This window comes from Aedes albopictus, chromosome 3 (genome assembly GCF_035046485.1).
Source record: "Aedes albopictus strain Foshan chromosome 3, AalbF5, whole genome shotgun sequence".
Taxonomy (NCBI): Eukaryota; Metazoa; Arthropoda; class Insecta; order Diptera; family Culicidae; genus Aedes; species Aedes albopictus.
Genome location: NC_085138.1, coordinates 35,964,063 through 35,980,345, shown reverse-complemented (window position 1 = coordinate 35,980,345; position 16,283 = coordinate 35,964,063). Strand labels below are relative to the sequence as shown.

Genomic DNA, 16,283 nt, shown 5'->3' with positions numbered 1-16,283 from the left:
ATTTTATCAATATTCTATAATCTCTGCATGGAATGGTTGATCCTATTTCAGAAAAACGGAGCGCAGTAGTCGGGTATTGGGTTTTTAAATTTAGAAAAATTCAAAATTCACGACATAATCTCGAACTAAATGCGTTGCTACCAGTAATCACGATATCCGTCATACTTGCAGTTATTCACATGAAAGCTCTTCATGAATCTACAGCCAACCACCCCAAAATAAATTTAAAAAAATCATGCTTGAATTACCTTGACCATTCAACTAGTAAAGCTGGTATTTTAAGCCTCTAACTTTTTAATATGCGTACATTAGAGTGTCACAAAGCTTATAAAATTCCAGGTACATAAAGTTTTGCATATATTTGAAATATTGACCATTCACTAAAAACGTAATATCTCAGCTTCGAGACAAGATATTTTGAACCTTTATTTTTTGAGAAATGATGCATACAAATTGTTCTATAAAATAAAACTTTCATGGTTGGAAATAAAAAGGGCGTCTATTTTTAATCATGTTTTAAAGAAAAGATCCCAAAAATTAGTCCTTTAATTAGCACAAAAACGGTTCACGCTATGTCTGAACCAGCAGATTATAAATATTGAATGTGCATCGGGTTTCTTTCCACCAAACATCAGTATTCAAGCTATATTTTCATTTGCAGAAGGTTTTAAAATATTTTATCGGGGAAATTTTGATTTTTTCATCTTTTTAGCTATTTTTCATACAAATTTACATGAAATTCTCATTTTCGGTCAATTTCTCTCCCATACAAAATGTATAGAAAAATTTTCACCGATAGAATATTTTAAAACCTTCTGCAAATGAAAATATAGCTTGAATGCTGATGTTTGGTGGAAAGAAACTCGATGTACATTCAATTTTTATAATCTGCTGGTTCATACATAGCGTGCGGTTCTGTCGGCAATATAAACACAATAAAAATAATTACCCGTCAAAAATGCCTAGAGGTCCATTGAAAAATACAAAAATATTGAAAAAAATCAGAAGTTAAAAAAATATTAGGAAAAAATGATTTTTTTGAGAATTTTCATGAAAAAGGGTCATTTTTTAAAAATCGCCCTGGCGGAACCTCTAAACAGAGATGCCAGATATACAGATTTTTCTGCATTATACAGATTTTTGACCTTCTATACAGATAAGATACAGAGTACAGAAAAATACAGAATTTTTATATGTGATACAGATTTCTCCAGAAAGCATAAAATTTGAAGTATTTTTCAATAAATTTAATGAAAACTTTATAAATTGCTGCTTGAACTTCGAAGAATTTATGAAAATTTGTACATTTTCACACATGTTTTAGGAAAATAAATATCAGTAAACATTTAAAATCGTCGAAAAGTTGTACATTTTTGTTAGACTCTATTGAAATCTAGAACCACATAGAACAAACGTCTAAGCTCATGAAGTGCAGTTGTGTAGAGAACTGCAACGGTTGTTTTGAAATAACTGGCAATGTGGCCATTACGCGGCGCTGTCACATTTCGAATGGTGGTACAAATTCGCCGATGTTTTATCTTTTGGCGCTAGTGTCACCAAGTGTGCACCCCAATTTAGTTCCACCGAGAGAATGTGTGAATTTACTAGGGAAATAATAATTAAATTGCTTTTCAACTCATTTCTAATCGAAAGTGGTGAATCTAATTTTCAATGGTTCACTCAAATTTTGTTGCTGAATTGGTGAAATAATCATACTCATCTTGTTATTTGAGCAAATACAGCTCCATCTCTGAGTAGGAATATTTAAATGAGCGCTAGTGAAATATTTCCTAATTTAGCGCCATCATGGTGTCGGAAGGAGTTTTTAGGTGGGAAAGTCACCGTCGATGTCGCTACTGCGCTTGTTTTTTTTTACACAAGATTTTCATGCAATTTTGTTCGCGCATGTTCATCTGTTCTCTGTGCTAGGACTCTCGGTGTCTGCTATACCCTCAAAAACGGCGATACAGAAAAATCTGTATTGATACAGATTTTTGATAAAATAATCTGGCATCACTGCCTCTAAATATTTTTTTAGAAAATCGAAATGTTCTACAAAAATGCTTCAAATATGCATATCTTTTATTTAAGGCTTTAAGGCTTGAGCACCTTGACTTTTCGGACATCGATTTTTTTTTGGGACGGCCTAGTCTGGGACCATTTGGACAGGAGTACACTATTTTGGGCACTTGCTGCTATAACTCAGTCAACTTTGAACCGATTGACTTGATTTTTTGAGACACGATCAGATAAGCACAGTATCTAACCATGTTCAAAAATTCAAGTCAATCGATTTGAAATTGACTGAGTTATAGCAGCATGTGCCCAAAATAGGTGCTCCTGCTCAAATGGTTGCAGACCCTACCCATCATAAAAAGTATTGCAACAATATTGCAATACCCTGACTCACCTCAATATCTCTAAAACCAGAACATCTACAAAAATGCCGCCTTCAGAAAAGTTGTTGATTTTGGGCTTCAGAACAACTTTGCTGAACACAACATCTTTGAAAGTCCTCAGGTGAGTCAATGTGATGCAATACTTTTTGTGAGTCTATACGGGTGGTGTACACGCAAAGATCCGTCTATAATCAGTTAAGATGGCCGTCCCAAAAGCTGCCTCGCAAAAACCGAAAGCATCGGATCTCGTCATCCAAATAACACACATTGATCTGAATTTGCTGGTCCTTGCTGACTCATTCGTAGTATTATGTTTCCAGTTCAAAACCGAATTAGCGACATTTTTTCTTTGACTTCCGCTGCTTTTGTCTTGCGTTAAACACAATGTCGGAAGTGGGGCGCTGTATAGACCACCAGGTGTACAATACAGCGCCCCACTTCCGACATTGTGTTTAACGCAAGACAAAAGCAGCGGAAGTCAAAGAAAAAATGTCGCTAATTCGGTTTTGAACTGGAAACATAATATCAATTTCAACTTCGTGCATTTTGTAGATGACGAAATCGGTGTTCTTGAAAACACAAGACAAAAATGCACCGGGAGTCGTTCTCATTTCACCTTAAGGCCCCTTAGCGTGTCAGCTCAAATTTTGCTCTTCTTATTTGATTCTTATTCCAAACAGTCATCAAGCACGATAGTAGTTGTGTAGCCTTTCTATGGTGCCAGCCAGAGTGGACGCGTCACGCGGCGCGGCGCGGTGCAATGCGGCATTTGACAGGTCGCGCGTCGACGCGCGGCAGAACTCCGTTCATTAGAATACAGGGAAAACAATCATAACATGCCAGAGTGCGCGCGGAACGATGCGAAGCGGAAAGCGTTTAGCCGCGCGACGCACGACAAAACAGTGCATGCACTGTTTTTGATGCGGAAGTCACGCGGTTCGCGCGGAGAATTTTGTATTTTTGTGTGAATTTCGTCCGTTTTTATCAAATCATGGCGCTAATTTCACGAAATTGTTTTTCAAATGCATTCAAATGTGAATGTAAAAAATATTAACATGAATAATACCACATGTTTATTATCCGGTGGCGTCTCGTAACCTCACTTTTCACCTATTCTGCGAATCAAAATCAGTAATTCCTTCAAATTTATGACTAAAGAATTAACGGAAATAATCAAAATCTCTGCACGCTATGTCTGAACCAACAGATTATAAAAATTGAATGTACATCGAATTTCTTTCCACCAAACATCAATATTCAAGTTATATTTTCGTTTGCAGAAGGTTTTAAAATATTTCATCGGGGAAATTTTGATTTGTACATCTTTTTAGCTGTTTTTCATACAAATTTACATGAAATTCTCATTTTCGGCCAATTTCGCTCCCATACAAAATGTATGGAAAAATTTTCACCGATAGAATATTTTAAAACCTTCTGCAAATGAAAATATAGCTTGAATACTGACGATTGGTAGAAAGAAACCCGATGTACATTCAATTTTTATAATCTGCTGGTTCAGACATAGCGTGCTCTGTCATTCTACATCCATTACCGTCTTACCCCTCTGGTTCGACACGTTTTAATACGACACTTTTTAATTCGTACCCCGCTTATACGACACATGTCGAATTAAAAAGTGTTCAAATGTCACAGCGATGTACACTCTAAATGCAAAACAGTTTGATATTGCGCTTATACTTGTACCCGCAGCAACTCCTCTTGCAGCCGCAAATTTCGGAAGTTCTGAGTTGGTGCTATTCAACACCCAAACCGCCTGGAGACCAACCGAAATGAACTAAGGATGGCAACAATCGTAGAAAGAACGAGCTTTTCATTCGCGCCACCGCAATATTTGATGAAATTATGTTTCATAACAAATCCGGAAATCAAAACAAAAACAAAAATAGAGTTGCCAAATTTCAACGAGCATGGTGGTTTAGGGTGACCAGTTTGTCGGATTAAAAGTTTACCCCGGTTATACGACAACAGTCGGTGTCGTATTAGCGGGGTAATACGGTACAAGCAGAGCTTTCACATTACCCTTATCCATGTTTCATGCACAAAAACGTTTGGCACCCTCTCGTTTATTTTACTTTCTCAAAGTATTCTACTAGGGCTGTAAGCTTAAAAAAAGTTTCAAAATAAAAATATACTATTTTTGAGTTAACAAACTTGTTCCATTGCATTGCTGTTTAAAAATAAACGAAGGGGTGCCATTTTTTACGTATACAACCCTGTGGTAGCTCTGACTACAAGCTCACTTGTTCACGAAATTTCAAAATTTGTACCTGCAGGACGGGTAGATTTGAGGTTAGGGAATCAACATTGTCCCAAATGTATACCTCTTCTGAATCATCTGAAATAAATAGCAGTTGAAGGTAAATTTAGATAAATGGTTCATTTTTAATTTTAGGTTGAGCACAATAATCACATATCTCCTGGAAATTTTTCATCAGATAACTCTAGACAACTGTTGAAATGTTATGGCTTTTAAACCGATAGAGAGGAGACAGCTCGCTTTGATTGTGTGCTACTGGTTGTCAAGGCAAACCTGTCACAAACTAACTCTGCAACCCGAGTTGGAAATTATACATTGATGGTGTGATGTGATCCAATATACAAAAAAATCTTATCAAAACTTCTCACCGTGTGTTGTAATTTGAAAGATAAAATAATTATGGTCAGTTTAATAAAATAATTAATAAATAAAATAGTTATGGTCAGTATTCATGTGCAAAGGTGGCGAAAATTATGAAAACTTTTAAGTTTGCTTTACGAATAGACGCGTTGCACCGCGTTCACTGTGGCTATCAAGCCGCGTTGGAAGCCGCGTCAAAAACGCGCCGCACCGCGTCGCGTCGCGCGACGCGTCCACTCTGGCCGCAGCCATACCAATTCCATAAACAAACAAACAAAAATAGCACCTCTTTGTCTCGGTACCTCCAATGTAAACATTTCGAGAATATGAATCATTTGAAAGCAACTCAAGCAGTAAACTACTCTACTTCAATGAATAACAAGGAAACATATCCAAATGTCACGAAAAATGTTAGATTTTTTAATATAACAAGCTAGAAATGATCGAATTATTTTGGTACGCTCTCCCACTGTTTATGTTTGCTGCAACAGCAGTGCTGGCGGACCGCTTGGTGAAGATTTCGTAAATTATAATGCTTTGCTTATTTCACTAACAATTGTGGTAAAAAAGTTAAAAAAATAATCACCCCACAAATTATTTTTGATATTATGACGCATAACCAATGTGGATTTTTTAATTGATTTCGATCAATTTCATTGATGCTTTGCCCAGCAGGATCGACATCACTGCGTGCAATGATCGATGATTGTGCGCGCCAAAAGACATCACCGCGCTGCCGTCGTCGTCGTTGGTACTGCGGTGGGTGGTAAACACCGCCAAACACATTTTAGTGCGATCGAAACAAATCGTTAAAAATTTCTACTTTCGAGTGAAATAATGCTTGGTAATCGTGATTACTTGGAAAGAGGCTTGTATTTGAAGTAGTGTGAATACATTTTTATGCCGAATATCTCGCGTGAAATTGATTATTTTATAGAATAAGATAAGTGTCGATTTTTTGCAAATATGTATTGGTGCAATGTTGTGTAAAGTTGATTTCGGTCAATGATTTTGAAGAAGCCATTTTGCGATGACACGCTAAGGGGCCTTAATGTGTCGAAAACAAAGTACATGATGGCAAAGGGCTCCAAGGAGGAATCACCGCGCCCGCCACCCCGAATTTATATCGACGGTGATGAAATCGAGGCGGTTGAAGAATTCGTGTACTTGGGCTCACAGGTGACCGCCGACAACGACACCAGCAGAGAAATTCAGAGACGCATTGTGGCAGGAAATCGTGCTTACTTTGGACTCCGTAGAACTCTACGATCGAATAAAATTCGCCGTAACACGAAGTTGACTATCACTTGGTCCGGCGAACTTACCAGTTTGTATGCCACCTCCGTTCCGCAATGTTTAACTTCTAAGCACCAATGCTTAATTAGCAATGCTGTTGCACGTTTTCGGTTATTCACACCTTCTCCTCTTTTCAGCACTTTATTAGCACAGGATGATGATAAAGTCAATTAACTTTTGCAACTTCTCTACTCGCGATCTGCTCACACAATGATGTCGCGATCTACTCGATCATGATGTCGCGGTTGCAGCTAGTGATGTCGCAAATTAATCGATTATCCCAACCAATCGATTAATCGTTCGAATAATCGATTAAATTTTAATCGAGTAGCGCATTACTCGATCTTCCGATAATCGATTATTTGTTTCGATTATTTCATCGATTATTAAAAAACGTGGTACACTGAAATAAATTTTGTTGTCGAAACTACCGATTCCATAGTAAAATTACTAATCGTACCTATGATTCTCAACCGACAACAATTTCCAGTTATTTCCACTAAAACACTGTCAACTTAAGTAGTAGTGCAGCTAACATTACCAAAAATAATCTTACTCTTGGTAAATCAATCATAATAGAATCTAAATCTGGTTTTGAATCTCTTAACAAAGCGTAGTTTTACGAAATTGAATTAATTCTGTAAATTGGAACAGGACTACACCAATAAACGCCTCAACGTATGTAATTCCATTGCAGAAACATGTCCCGTAAACAATCTGCTCTACAGCAACGTTCTGACTATTTCAGGCCAAACATGTCTAAAGGTCCTAAGTGCAGATGAGAGGCTATCTTTAAGTCTTCTCTCTTTTGATTATAACGTGCTTGTATTTCGGAATTTTGATTTACATCTTGCGTCGGAAGGTAGAATAAACAATCCTTTTCCGATCTACACATCACAAATTGTCAAAATGTCCACTGTGACATCGTGATAATTTAAAGAGAATCGGAACAAAGAGAGTTTGGACCTTTAGATATGTTTGTCGCCATTTTTTCAATAAATGGCCACTTATTTTCGGTAAATCAATCATAGTAGATTCCAAATCTGGCCTTGAATCTTTTAATGAAGCGTGTTTTTATGAATTGGAATCATTTTTTTTGTAAATTGAGACAGAAATCTCCATACATCGATAAACGCCTTAAAGTAAACAATGCCCATGTAATTTCAAATAGATAGAAAGATAGAACTGGTGTTAAAAATTTGTATAAAAAACTTCGAAAACAACTTGAATAAAGGAAACTAATTATGCGTAGTATATAATCATATGTTAATGTACCGTTAAAATATATATTTTTCATAAATATCGTAATCCGGGGTAACATTGATCAAAATTTACGATCTTTCTTTAGCAGTTCTCTTGTAGAAGCAAACGTTACATGTTTTATACTTTTAAAACAAGTACTGGCACTCTTGGTTTGTGTTAGACAACTCTAAAAAGTATGTTCAAACTTTTTAAACAAGCTTTTTAATCAAATTTTTATTTTGTTGATATGGGGTAATATTGATCATGTCAGTAGACAATGTTCGTTTGTGTTGAAAACGCCCTTAATAACTAAATTCGGGGTCCCTGATTACGAATATGTTGTCCAAAGTCTTACAGCTTACCTACCTACTTTTTAAGTTATTTTAGGATTAAAAGGCCCGCGAGGACATTTTGTGCGGCCCGCGGCACGATTGGACAAAATTGATAGAATTTAGCCCGAGATATTATTATTCTGAATATTTTCCTTTTTCAATGGAAATGTATTTTAATAATTTAAACAAATAAAATGACTTTTTAGAGTATATTTTGTAAAATTTTTAAAAGATTTAAAAATATGCAAGCATTTGGTTTCAGTGTCCTACAGAATTGAAGTAAAAGATTCTTAAAAATAAAATAATGTGTATTGTGAAAATTCGCTTGATAAGATTGTAAAACAAAATAGAAAGATTACGTCATAAACTTAATTTAGGAAAAACATGAAAAATTTAATCACAATTTTTGAAGCTTTCAGAGATTTTTTGTGCCATTCAATAGCTCGGTCTGGTACTACATTGAAACATGCTATTGAAACTTCCTAAATACTTTGTCAAGCTCCAATATTCTGTAAGAAATAAAAATAAACCTTTCAAATTTCATTAGAAACATTAAACTGCAAAAAAAAAGTTCTTTTCTATTATCTAACCATGCTCAGAAAAGATAAAAAAAACCCAGGTTAATCCACCTAGTGGTGATAGTGCCTTTCTCGTCGAATATGTACTCACCATTTTTTCCGGCCATAAGCCGAAGTGTTCCTGAATCCTGAGAATACTCTAGAACGGAATAAATCTCATTTTCTTCTTTTGTCACAGTGCTCGTTGACTCGTCAATGAGGGGTGGAGTTGATAAATAATAAATGTATTTGATGAAAAAATTCTTAAAAAAATTAAGCAAAACCGCTTAAGGCGAAACTGGAAGCATTTCCTATTTTTTTTGGTTTTTTATTTTTTATAAAATAACGAAGCAATATTTTCAAAACCGGTTTTCGTGCACATGTTGAGTTTGGATTAGGGTATATTCTGATTTGGTTACGCGGCATAAAATGTTTTTCGTTTTTGCAGAAACCATTTTTGTGAAATTTTGTTCAAACATTTTATACCGCGTAAAAAAATCAGAAGATACCCTGATCCACACTCTACATGTGCACGAAAACCGATTTTGAAAATATTGCTTCGTTATTTAATAGTACATCAAAAATCAAAAAATGAGGAAAGGCTTCCAGTTTCGCTTTAACTCATCGGTTTTGATAAAAAACAAAACTTCTGGAAGACTCTAATTTCACTATAAAATTGATAAATCTATTGGTTTATTTATTTGTGCACTTCTTCAAGATGTTGAATTCCGACCAAAATTTCCAAGGGGGGACCCCTCTGTACTTAAGAGAAAATCAAAATTTGTGTCAGCCTTATTCAGAAAAGCAAGAATTTTATCAAAGCCATTATTGAATTTGGAAACTTATTGATGGCTCATATTCCGACGCTATGTTAAACGTATAGGCCGAGCTGAAAAATATTAAATCTCTCAGTTGACTGCTTGACCACCTTCACTAGCACTGGATGCCGATCATTATCAAGATATTTCGGCATTTTTTTTGCTGCGCACTTTAACCTATATTTCATTATCATTAGTTATAAGATTCATGTAAAATTTGACAAAAACAAGTGCAAGCAAGCGAAATTTCCCCTATTAAAGCCCATCAAATTTCTACCGTGTTACAGAGCGCGAGGACTCAACCAGTTGCATCAAAAATGTTCGCAGTAATTTTAGACGCAGAAGGGGATTGGTGCCATAAAATTTAGTTTTTTCCCTACAACGTTGATCCATCCTACTGTAAAATGACGCCTCAGGAATCTAAAATGATGTAATTAGACAAGATCGCTTAAATTTTTATCAAGATTTTGTTCTTTTACACATATTAATCGCTTGCATCGATTTTGTTCACCTGCGTAATTTCAGCAATGGATCCAACCCTGATTCTGCAACACTGCCGGTAATCTTAAATGTGGTCAGAGACTATTTTCTTGCTGCCCGTGTAACTGATTAACGAAGATTTTTGATGATTTGATGTTTCGCATGCATGGGTTTGGTTTTGTTTTTTAATAGGTCACTTCCGACGGGACACCTGGAACCGGTTCCGGAACACAACCGGTTTAGATACGGTATGAAACTGTTTTCTTGCTAACCGTTCATCTGGTTATCAAAAAACCCCGCTCTTCCATGTGTCACATGCATGGGCTTGCACACTTTTTTAATTGACCACTTCCAGCGGGACAGCTGGAACCGGTTCCGGAACACAACCGGTTCAGATATAGTCTGAAACTATTTTCCTGCTTACCGTTCATCTGATTATCGAAAAAGCCGCTCTTTGATGTGTCGCATGCCTGGGTTTGGATCACTTTTTTAATTGGCCACTTCCGGCAGGACATCCGGAACCGGTTCCGGAATGCTACCGGTTCAAACATGGTCTGAAACTATTTTCCTGCTTACCGTTCATCTGGTTATCGAAAAAGTCGCTCTTTGATGTGTCGCATGCCTGGGTTTGGTACACATTTCTAATTGGCCACTTCCGACAGGACATCCGGAACCGGTTCCGGAATACTACCGGTTCAAACATGGTCTGAAACTATTTTCCTGCTTACCATTCAACTGGTTATCGAAAAATCCGCTATTTGACGTGTCGCATGCATGGGTTATGTTCACTTTCTTATTTGGCCACTTCCGGCGGGACACCCGGCGCCGGTTCCGGAACACTAACGGTTCAGATATAGCCAGAGACTATTTTCCTTCATCCCGTTCATCAGATAATCGAAAATGCCGTGGTTTGATGGGTCGCATGCATGGGTTTGTTGCATTTTCATATCTTGTCCCTTCCTGGGGTACCGGTCCGGAACACCTAAATGGCCATAACTCCGGAACGGCTGGACCGATCTGAACCATTTTCAATAGGAAACAATGGGACAATGTACCCCGTCGAATGAACCATCGGTCGTTGAAATCGGTTCATATTTACTATCTAAAAATGAGGTGACCTTTTTGTACACATACACACGCACACACATACATACACACACACATACATACACACAGACATCATCTCAACTCGTCGAGCTGAGTCGATTGGTATATAACACTTGACCCCTCCGGGGGCTCTATCAAATTTTCGTTTTTGGAGTGAACATATAGCCTTTCGGTACACCTTGGTGTACGAGAAAGGCAAAAATGTATTACATATTAACGAAATTTTATTTCTGGCCCGTCGACTGGTATGCAGTTTCACCAGTGGCCCGCGACCGGAAAAGGTTGGGCAGGCCTGATTTAATTGAGAAGGAGCACTTTCATAAAAGTTTTGTTGATGAAATTTTACTCTGACATGTCATGTTTAGTTAATACAATGATTTCGAATTTCAAAGTTACCCCGCTGATCAATGATACCCCGTTTTACGGTACCGTAATAAGCTTTAACATTGAATTGCCAAGTTTTCGCATTTTATTTTGTGTTTTCCAGTTGTTTTAAACTGTTCCGTTCTATACACAACGAGATTCAGGTAAATTTCATGAATTATAGAAAACGAAGGTGGTAGGTATGAATATTTTGGGTTGTGTTGGGGTAAGAAGGACCGCCCATTGGCAATGGGTTGTCCCACTTTTAACGGAAACTGAGTAAGAGAACAAAGGATTTTTCGATTTCTGAGTAAGACCAACTCAGTCACTGAGTAGATACTGCGGTAAAATAGAAAAAATCCAACGGGGTTGCGGTGGTTTCGACCGCCGCAGTCGTTCCGCAAACGTCAAAAGTGCTCGGTTCACGCTAAAAAGCTCTCACTCACTTGGTTGCCATAAAATTCAAAAATAATGGAAATTGTTTCATTTATGGTTTACGTAATCGCAATTGCTGCCACAACATGTAACTTATTTCTAAACTATATTAGGTGTAGTTTAAGCACTTTTGTATGCAGCTTTACGCCATTAAACATAATTTAGATTTTCAACTATTTATTTTGGTTTCAAGGTTGTGTGCATACTTTTTGAAGTGTGCAGCAGTTTGACGTTTGCGGAACAGGTCTTCTTTGTCTTCTTCACTCCGCCAGGTTGGAAGATTTCTCTGGATAAGCAATATTTTTCCCTGTGTACATCGCCGTTCATGTCCAAATTATATTTTTTACCCTAAACCGTGCAAATGTTTAAGAAAATACTATAAGAAAAATAATCGATTACCAGGAATAATCGATTAATTATATCCGATTAATCGACATCGGTAATCGCTATGGCAAAACCTAATCGATAACCGACTAATCGATTATTTGAAATTTTGTGACATCACTAGTTGCAGCAGACTGACCGCTTGTGTGGTTTTCTGAGATGTGCTTCTCGCGTATGCGTTCGCTCTCCGCTCTCTTTTTTATATGGGTGTGACGTCGATCGGTGGCGTGATCGTCACAGGGGTAGAAGCTGACTGTCAACTGGGAACGAATTGCGCCTACCCTCTATCATGTTTTAGAACCAGTAAAAAGACGTAACTGCCAAACAAGAAAAGTTCAATTTTCGATTGCAAAACTGATTTTAATACAGTTTTATCATGCTAAAAGCAAGTCAGCATGTGATTCAAACATAAAGAATGTTATAATCAGCATATTAGATTGAAAAATTTCATTCCGAAAAAATCAGTATTTTGTTTTCACCATTATGAAATATTAGCCTCTACTCTAGTTTGTTTTTGTTGTTGTTTTGTTTGAAGTGTGAAAATCGGCTGAAAATTGAAAACTCCCTGAGCGATTGTTTTTCTCCAATGTGAGAATAATTTAACACTATGATTCAAGAAATTTCAATAATTACCGAAAACACTGATCATAAGCATCAAAATCGAGAGAAAAACACTGATGTTTATGCTACTGTTTATGTTTATAAAACCATTAAACAAAAGATGTTTACAAATTAGAACCAACAGTAGATGGCGCGCAGGGGGGCATGTTTGGGTAGGCGTAAAGGGTAGGATCTTCTACCCCTGGATCGTAATCGCTTCATCATCGGCTATCAGTAATGGGTGTGGCGGAATTTGAAAAACTTAAAACTTCTTCGAGCAATCATTGAGTGTGGATGACCGATGTTGTTCGTGCAGTTTAAAATCGGAATTTTTGACACGCGAAAATCGATGTTTCTCCTAAACCGTGTGTCGGACGTACGTCGGGCACAGAGCGCTGGATAGAGGGCCAGGTCCGCTGTCCAGCGCACTACGTCCGACGTTAGGTTTCACGTATAGATTTTGAGAAAATTCGATTGTCGGGTGTGGGGAAACTTCGGGTTTCAACCGCGACGACAATAATTTTTTTTGGCAGGGGTACTCAACTGGAGGGGTGCGTAATAATAAGGACTGTTCATTACAGAAAGTGGACATCTGTTTACCAATAGTTTAGAGTTAAAACTAAACAAAAAATTGTGAATTTTTGCTCTGTGTGTAAAAACATTGTTCACTTCGGCAACACACTCAAAGAAAACGGAAAAAGTAAGAAATTTCGAGCGATAGGTCGTATTAGCTTTGCGACTAGCAGATTAATTCTGCACAAATGGTGTTCCAAAAAGTTGTCGTTTCGAGAATTGGCTTACTAATACCAGCGGCGTCATGTTCGAAATTTTTTCCGCAGTCAAGTTCGCAGATTGTGAACAATCCTCGGTACTCACTTTACGTAATTTATGTTTAGTCCCTTACTGTCAGAGCTGTCAGATCAGTGTAACACGCTAAATAAAATTTACACAAAAGGCAATTTACACGGAAAAAAATACACGGTTATGAATATTTATTGGGTACCGGACTGGTCACCGAAAATTTGATCGTTTTCTTTGGTACATCGAGGTCTTGAAATTAGTCTATGCTAATACACTTCCGGGACCGCAATTTTTTAACGCTAAGTAGGGGACAGTTGTGCCGGATGATGTAGGGTACATCAGAACTGAAAAATTTGGGAAAAAATTTTTAGTGTGGCAAGCCATTAGCTATTAGACCACCTCACGGCGAAATTCTATCTCTTTCGCTCTTTCAGAGAGTTTGAAAACAACAGGACCAGTACCTGTCAAATTTGACAGGTGTTGGTCCTGTTGTTTTCTAATTTTCCGTAGGAGAGAAAGAGAGCGATTTCTTGATGACGTCACCGTGCAATGGAGTATTGTTCATGTGGCTTAAAGAGTTCATCGTATTTCACAACGGGAACAATCAACGGTGAAAATAACAGAAAGGAATGCATCAAAAAACGACTTCTACTTATCTACCGAAAACATACGGATCCTCTTTTGTTTTAGGTGGATCTGGCATCCGCTTATTACGCTTCTTCTACACGAAAAGAAATTTAATTATTTTGTTTATTAGGATTGATTCATCTTTTTTATTTGACACGCTCTTGTTGCTTTTATAACATAAACTTATTGTGTTCATAAGAAAACTTATTGAAAGCTATAACGTTTCCTCATACCATGTATAAGTTTTGTGTTATGGTGAAAAAATACAGGGTGTTAGGTTCATGAGTGCAAACTTTTTAAAGGGTGATAGAGGACCATAAATGGTGAAAAAAATTGTTCTACGCATATGGTCAAATCTCAACCGTTACGTAGTTATTGAACTCCCCATGTTTTTGACTATTATTGCCTTAACTGGCTATAACTTTAAAATGGTCAAACTTATCGCATTTTTTTTACCCTCATTCGAAAGATTATTGAATTTTCTATCAAATGGCATCTTTGAATCGATTGGTTTAGTTAAATAACTAAGTTTTCAAGAGCAAAATGGCTAGAAATAGCGTGTTTTAATTTGTTTATGTGAATTATTTTTGAAACATGCGTAATAAATTAAAATTCTTTCTTTGGCAAAGTCGTGGCCCCTATTCCACTCTACAATTCGTTCTTTGACACCAAACTTCTAACTCTTATCGTTATCTTGCAATTTTTATTTAAATGTGCCACACAGTGCGCAAAAAGGTGCTTACCATGACGATTTCAAATTTATTATCTGAAATGCGATATTTAAATCAAAATTGCAAGAAAACGATAAGAGATAAAAGTTTGATGCCAAAGAACGAATTGTAGAGTGAAACAGGGGCCACAACTTTGCCAAGGAAAGAATTTTAATTTATTACGCATTTTTCAACGATAATTGACAAAAACAAATTGAAACACGCAACTTTTAAGCTATTTGCTCTAGAAAACTTAGTTATTTAACTAAACCAATCGGTTGAAAGATGCCATTTGATAGAAAATTCAATAATCTTTCGAATAAGGGTAAAAAAACTGCGAGAAGTTTGACCATTTTAAAGTTATAGGAAGTTAAGGCAATAGGAGTCAAAAACATGGGGAGTTCAATAGCTACGTAACGGTTGAGATTTGACCATATGCGTAGAACAATTTTTTCACCTTTCATGGTCCTCTATCATCCTTTAAAAAGTTTGCACTCAGGAACCTAACACCCTGTATAAGTTTCTACTAATAAATTACTTAAGATATCGCTTTGAAAATTCTCTCCACTACAAACAAACGGCGCCGTCGTATTCAATGGAAGAAGCCATTGCTGTTGCGCTATCGTTTTGTTTCGGCACCACAGAAAAGTGATTTCGCGAGGTTTTTTGTGCGAAACTCAGCATAAAGTGGATGGTAACGCTTGTAGATCACGGTAGGTATTACCTAAATCAAAACTATTATTAGTTTATGCTGCAGTTTACACCATTTTTTTCTTTCCAGAGTATCCCTGGATTCATTAACACTCTGCCTGGAACGCGGTCACAAGCAAGATCCCAAAAATGTTTCCTAGGATACCCTCTAAATGCCCCGTCCGGATCTTTCATTCAAGCTAATTGGTTTCGGAATTAATGCCACATGCACCCGCCGCAGCACAAGTCATGAGCGATCGTCTCCGTTGATGTCGAGGAATCATGGGTCGAGATCTTGAGAGAAGATCAGCCTTTCACCGAATGTAAACGGATGTGTTGGCTGATGAGAAGCAGTTAGAAGGAGTTGAGCGCAGCGGAACCGATTCAGGTTCGTTTATGTACTGCGATTTAAATTATACAATAAACTTATTATGTTCGAAATCTGAATCGAAGTTTCAACTTTATTTTTATTTCAAAAAGAAAATAAGCAAGATATTAAGACTATAATCAAAATATTTGGTAATAAGTTTTATTAGATTTGACGCATACATATTATAACACTCCTAATACAAGTTATTAGAAATAGTGAATAAAATTCATAAGTTAAACTTATACATTCTATTAATTATGTGTTATGCTTCATATTACACAACCAGATGAGCTTTATTAGAAAAACGAAATGGCGAAAATATATAACATTTTCTTATACATTGTTACTATTTTACTATTTAATTCAGTATATTTAAGAAAAAGGTAAAGAAAAACACTAACACTAAAAAAAGAGCAAAAAACTAATTCAAATTA

At 36.7% G+C, this 16,283-nt stretch overlaps 1 protein-coding gene and 1 long non-coding RNA gene across 2 annotated transcripts in view; one reads left to right on the top strand and one right to left on the bottom strand.

Annotated features, from left to right (window-relative positions):
- The window catches only part of LOC115254290 (uncharacterized), a 58,325-nt gene extending 51,772 nt beyond the window's left edge, over positions 1-6,553 (bottom strand). Inside the window, exon 1 of the mRNA XM_062855332.1 lies at positions 6,363-6,553. The gene's annotated coding sequence lies outside the window, so the exon portion shown is untranslated. The remainder of the gene's footprint in view (positions 1-6,362) is intronic.
- A 5,018-nt stretch (positions 6,554-11,571) lies between these two features.
- LOC134291104 (uncharacterized) lies at positions 11,572-15,926 on the top strand. Its single transcript, XR_009998911.1, has 2 exons — positions 11,572-15,502; positions 15,571-15,926. It is a non-coding gene; the product is annotated as an uncharacterized LOC134291104 (long non-coding RNA).
- The last annotated feature ends 357 nt before the right edge of the window (positions 15,927-16,283 follow it).